Here is a 6,577-nt window from a genome sequence, read left to right on the forward strand (position 1 = left end):
ACACACACACACAGAGAGAAAGTGGAGAGAGATGGAACAAAAAGAAAAGGCAGGGAAAGCACGATAACGGCAGTGAGAGAGGAAAGGGAGAAAATTGGATCAAACAAGACAGAAGGATGGAAAAAGGAAACCTAAACAAAAGCACGAAAGAGAGATGTTAAATAGAAGGCAAGTGCATGGAATGGAAATAAGAGAAACAAATGAAACAACATAAGAGTGAGAAAAGAGTAAGAGAGGAGGAGAAGGTAGAGGTATGCAGCTGAGAAAACAGGTAATGTTGAAGAGAAGATGAACCGAAGAGCAGCACTTGTTCTCTCTAACCTGCAACACCCTGCCACTGCATACAGATGTGTGTGTGTATTTGCACTCAATCAATGTTTACAGCCTATAGGTCCTATTTTCACAGTTCTGGACATCTTTCTTATCAGTTGTGTTAACTTTTCACTCTATCAATTCTGGAAGTGGCAACAGTTCTTATAAAGAGTCAAACAGGGCAAGGAGCATGTGCAGTCACAATTGGACCAGTAAAAAAACCAGCACCCTGTTTAGCCATATCATCTAAACTACTCTTTTGTGACAAAGACGTTGGTTAAAATCAAATTGATAGGAATGATGGCCAAACCTAGAAATAAGATCTAGGCTGAAAAAGAGTAATTTTACAGCTGCCCTATAATTAAACTGTTGATGCTTATGTATAAATAGTGCTTCATTTTTATAAACAGTTCACAATTTACAAACTAATTAAGTGATTTTATGACCAAGGTTATTAGATTTAAAGCCACACTAATGGACATTTTAGATTGCTAAAGGGTCAAATAACCATGTGTAATGGGAAAGGGGTGACTCGTAGTGACAATTAGTAAGTATTATCACCAACTCTGCAGTTAACCTTAGCTATACAGAGCGTTGTAGTGTTATTCAACTTAGTGTTTTGATTTTAGAGCCCATAACTTTACTGTTTTGGCTCAGTGTCAATGCTCTCATCAACACTAGGCCACTCTTTTCAGCTGAAAAGCTATAATGATCACGCTGTACACTACCTACCAAGCACCAAACATCAGACACATAGCAAGCCACTGGTGAACATAGTGGAGAAGGTGGAGACCAAAACAGGAGAGTGAATATCAGATGAAATAAATGCTAATATTGCTTTTGGATTTATACAGAAGCAACTGCTAAACACACTGGCCATTACACCTTTAAGTCAATGTTGTCTTTTGTCCAAAAGTCAGTCGATACTGCTTTGAATTAATTGTGTGCTGATTTAGCTCTGTTCATAATATAGTACATAATCACAAATACATGTACCACCTCTATTGTTTTACTGCACCAGCTCAAGATGGATTACTCTGTCTGTGTGTGTTGGAGTGTGTGTGTGTGTGTTGTGGTGGCTTGTGGTTGTGTGTGTGTGTGTGTGTGTGTGACTTAACAGTGATAGATGGGCAGCTCAACACTGATGCTTTCAACCACACAGTACTACCTATGATGGCATCAAGCTGTCTCGCATGCTCATCCACACAGATTAAGTTTAGCTGAATGAGAATACCGGCACACATTACATGCATGCTCTGTATAGTATGAGTGCATCTTATCAATCAGTTGCTCATATGGACATATGCACACAGATTTTAGATCCTCTAGAAGAAGATGAAAAAGGATTATTTCACTGCAGCCAAAAACATTTCATCTCACCTATACTGAAAACTAATGCCACAAAGAGTCATAAATTCCTGTCTGTCTGTCGCCATCTCTGTCCCACAGTCTGCAATCTGTCTGCCTGCTCCTGTCTGTCTCTAATTGTCCATCAAGCTCTCCATCTGTGTTTGTCTCCATCTTTCAGTCTGTTCGGCCCTGAGGCCGTTTCACAGGGGAGGGAACAGTTTATCCAGCCTGTGAGCCTAATAACTCTCCTTCCCCATCGACCTCGTTAGGATATGGTCTATTTGCAGCGAGTGAACATGTGTTTGTGCGCGAGGGTAAATGTGTGCATGCCGGGCAAAGTCAAGATCTAATTAACTCCTGGAACTGTAGTGCGGATCTCACATAGACCGATCCATGCACACATCACTAGTGTTGGATGAAGACTTTGCATCTTCAAAAGCATATTTTAAGAAAAGCATCCTCGTGTTCAGAAAGCAGGGGCATCAAACTATCGCCTAGTAGCCTTTAGAAGATAATTTTCCCATTAATAACTCTGTAAAGTAGTAATACTTTATGTTAAACTGGGGAAATTTAAAGCTTCATGCGCATATGTGTGGTGCGTGTGTAAGCATTTGATCATCTTTCGTGTTTGCCCATTAAGTCGGAAAGAAGTTACAGCACAACCTTCATTAGGCAGCTGCAAAGGGGAACTACAGAATCATGGTAATCTTGCTAAACAGGGAAAGTAGACCAGAGAGCTTAAACTTTTATGAGAGGATTTTCTCTCAGAGTTTGCATTACACACAACCTTTACAGTCTCATTCTCACCTGGATGAGAGACGTTTTTTTCCTTCGCAATTGGCAAAATGTTCCTCATTTCTGAAAGATGTGATTTAAACAAAAAATTACCATAATTTAATGATTGTAGTTATGCGTTCAAATCAAAGTGATTCTGTATTGCTTTGGTTGCACTTCACTGCCTGTATATGCACCGTGTGTTTCCCCATATTTAGTAAGGTTCAAAGACCTCTGACTGAGTGTTATTGGACCCATTAAACCTAGCATGCAACACTAGATACAGCCATAATAAGCAATGCAAGTGCAAACTACACAGCTGCATAAAATATACATAATACAAATAGCTTTGCAAATAGCTCTTCTCAGATAGCTATCCCAACATAACTATCTAAATGTAAGCACTGATGTAAAAGTCTGCCTCAGTTATAGATTTTATTTGCACACAGTGAAATATAACAAAATGATATGGCTGAGCATTTTTGTGACCACGTGGACAAACGAGGATTTGACTAAGTGCAAATCAGTGAGAATATAAGTGAGACAAAGATCCTAATGACTACAGAGCCATTTGTGTGAATAGTAATCTTGCAGAGGTTTCCTGTAGCATTATAAACCGACAATTCACTACCCTAATTTCTGCTGCGTAAATATTCTGTTCAGCCATATTTATAAGGCGCTTTTTCAATACAGTTTCACAATATCTTCATGCCAATAAAGCCCTTTAAATTTGAATTTGACAGGAAGAGATAACTAGAATAAGCGGAGACAAGGCGCGAGAAAGTCAGAGAGAGAGAAATGAATAAAGATTGACAGTCAAAGTAATGAAAGATCACAAAAGCCGAGAAAAAGAAAGATAAAATATTGGTGTAATTCCTCAGAGAGCAACACGAGCCGCAACCCGCAAGGGAGAAAAGACAAAGAAAAAAAAACATCGTAACAAACGTAACCAACATTGTAACCACCTTGTTTCCTGTTCACACTGCACTTTAATTCCTGTGTGTGTACCTGAGGCTTATAGCTCCTGTCACAACCAATGCTATTCACTAGTGGAATAGATTCAATGATGGGCCAAGGTGGAAGTGTGTGGACAGAATATGTGTGTTTGTGAATAGGCCTTTGTGTCTGTTCTGCCTTTTGTTCGTGTATGTATATGTGTGTGTGTGTGTGTGAGACACCTGTCCCAGTGTGTTTGTCTCCAGAGAAATACCAGAACAAGGACGTGATGATTTGAGAGATCAGCCAGAGTCACAGTGCGGCAAGTTAGAGGTGCCAACCGTTCATTTTCTATGAGGGGCAGTGAATCCATCTTGCAGAGCATGATGGGATTTATGGGCAAAATCTTCTGACTATGACCTGGAAGGGGTGGAAAATTGCAGCACGATAACCAATCACATCTGAGATCTGTCATGTATTTGATGTATTTATATTTCAGCCTTCATCATTTTACTGCCATTTTATTCCAATTAGGCACAGATCCTGCTCTGATCTGTTTTCCATGGGTGATCACAGCGAAGCCAAATTCCAACAACCGTGAAAGCAAACCATATTTCACTTTGAGTTCTGTATAATAGCTCAGGTTAGCGGATCCATTATAAAAAAAGGCGTGTGGATGTGTGCGATAAAGCTTGCAAGACGTATACACACCTGCATCTTTACAGAAACAAGGCCACTGGGACTTGAGGATCAGGTGTCAAAGTGCCACATTAATTAACACAGAGCTTGAGCACTCATCCATGATTTTATCTGCAGTCACAAGGCACGTCGGTGTGTGTGAGCATGTAGGTGTGCATGTAGGCTTATCTATGATCTGGTGTCTGCCTCTGTCAGCTTCCCCCTCGGGCATCAGTTTTTACCTGACTGCACGCTTTCAACTGAACAGATTTTATTTCAGTATCCGAGTTGTCCTGGCTGATGTGCTTACGAGCATATCAGCCACGCTTGAAGGGGAAAAAAATCTTTTTACTATGCTCAGAAGTGTGAGTGCCTTGGATTTCCCTTTTCTTTTGTGCTTACTGTTCTGTTTATGAAAGATGAAATGATGAAAGATGAAAGTTGAGGTGATGTACTCTAAATAACTATTAAAATGAATTTACTGGACTGGAGAACAGATGTCTGGCTCTGCCGGCTGTAGCGGTAATAACATAACTATTAGAAAAAATCACAAATACCCCACTGACAGAGATCATAACAACTACAATAGTGTACGGTGTGTTTTTGCTTTCCAAAGAATATTGGGCATGTTTCCATAAAATAAGCATTAGCTTCATGTACCTTGTTCTGCACTCACGCAAGAATCGAGTTAAAAAAATATCTTACAGGTGGGACTGGAAGACAGAAGCAAAGAAGTTGCATGAGTCACGTAGTGAAAGAAAGCCTCAGGTGAAGGCCGACTGATGAAACAATGATGCACTCATTCATCGTCAGACAAAACAATTGCTCGGAATTGCAAGACGGGATTCAAAACGTGTGACGTTAACCTTAAACTAATTCAAACTACACATTTTTACAATGCTGACAATGGCACTACTGATAGTACGTTAAAAATATCAAAAATATACCTTCACACTGTTAAATGCAAAAAGCTCATATGGTGTTCTGATGAAAGGTATTTTTTTCTAAAATATCAAAGATTTCTCCTACATTTACAATAATATAGCAGATGTTCACATTTTATTGAGAGCAGAAGAGAGAACATTACACACTCAAGTACTATACTCAAGTACCAATTTGAGGTACTCCTACTTTATTATTATTTCCATGTCAGCTACAGTACTTTTTACTAAATAACATTTGACAGCTTTACTTGCAAGTTACTTTACAGATTAAAAATGTATAGAAATACAAAAAATATATGATCATCTTAGATAACAGGATTATTAAACTACCCTACAGTATATTAAAAAATCGTAGACAGACTAGTTACACATTAACCTTACTATTATGTTGAAAGAATTACATCCATTATGTGGGTTGACTTCACTTAGGACTCCAGTTTAGGAGAGTTAGTGCAGCAGTAATGATATATTATGATTTATGCCTTATAGTATATAGTAGTATAAAACACATGGGGCCATTTTCCTGAATTACTATTACTTCTCTTTACATACATTTGGCTCATTTGACTTGTAATAGAGTATTATATTACTGTTACAACAATAAAGGATCTGAATATTTCTGGTTTTGGAAGTGGGGCAAAAGGTGTTTTCACAGCTCTGATATCAACTGTAGACTGATGTTGTTTATATTTGTTATAATCTTAATGCATCTTATTGGTTTGTCCTCTCTCATTTGTAGTTTTGCCTCCGTTATTCTCAGATTTTATTATCATGTCTTTGTCTCTATGCTTGTAATTTGTGCATCCAAAGATTATTTCAATCCCTTTTCCTGTTAATTTTCTTATATGCACTTGTTGACACCATCTCTCTTTCTGTTTGTCTCTCCCTCTTAGCCCAATCACATGCAACAATCACACTCATTTCCACATCCTCCCATCAGCTGTGTCACCACAGTGACCTTGAGCAGCAGGCTGCTGATTGGCTTCTATGTTGATGATTTGGAGGTCGTGAACCCCAGCACTTGGAATTAATGGACTCTGTCGCACAACTACAGGGCCCCTCGACACATACACGCCCACATACACAGATGCCACGGCTAGTAATAGACGGTCAATGGGAGTCACAGCCCTTACAAACCTAATTATGTGAACTAATGGCAGGCATCAGCCAGGGAACACTCACTGTGGCGCACACACATAAACATACAGACTCAATCACAGCAGCATGGGGTCATATAGAACCTACAAGGTGATCACGGACATATATACAGGTAATGTCCATTGGCATCACTTAATCGGATTTATGTGTGACATTTTTTGTGTAGCCAGTGGCAACTTCGGGTACTGTGAAAGTGCACACACAGCCCAATCTAGATCATGCACACACAGCACAAGACACACAGTTTACACATCAGTAGCGGTGTTTGGCCCAGTGTAAAATAACAAGCTGCAGGCATCTTGATATGACAGCAAAATGCAGGTCAAACCACACATATCACCAACACGCACCCTTAAAGTGACAAGAAGAAGTGCCTATTACAGCAGAGATACACACATATACTTTTTATACACACACACACACAC

At 39.3% G+C, this 6,577-nt stretch overlaps 1 protein-coding gene across 1 annotated transcript in view; it reads right to left on the reverse strand.

Moving 5' to 3' along the window:
* Nucleotides 1–6,577, reverse strand: part of grm8a (glutamate receptor, metabotropic 8a) — a 62,397-nt gene that overhangs the window by 53,927 nt on the left and 1,893 nt on the right. The gene's annotated exons all lie outside the window — the stretch shown is intronic.

The sequence above is a fragment of the Morone saxatilis genome, unplaced genomic scaffold, assembly GCF_004916995.1.
Source record: "Morone saxatilis isolate NCDOM2014 unplaced genomic scaffold, NCSU_SB_2.0 Contig10, whole genome shotgun sequence".
Lineage (NCBI taxonomy): Eukaryota > Metazoa > Chordata > Actinopteri > Moronidae > Morone > Morone saxatilis.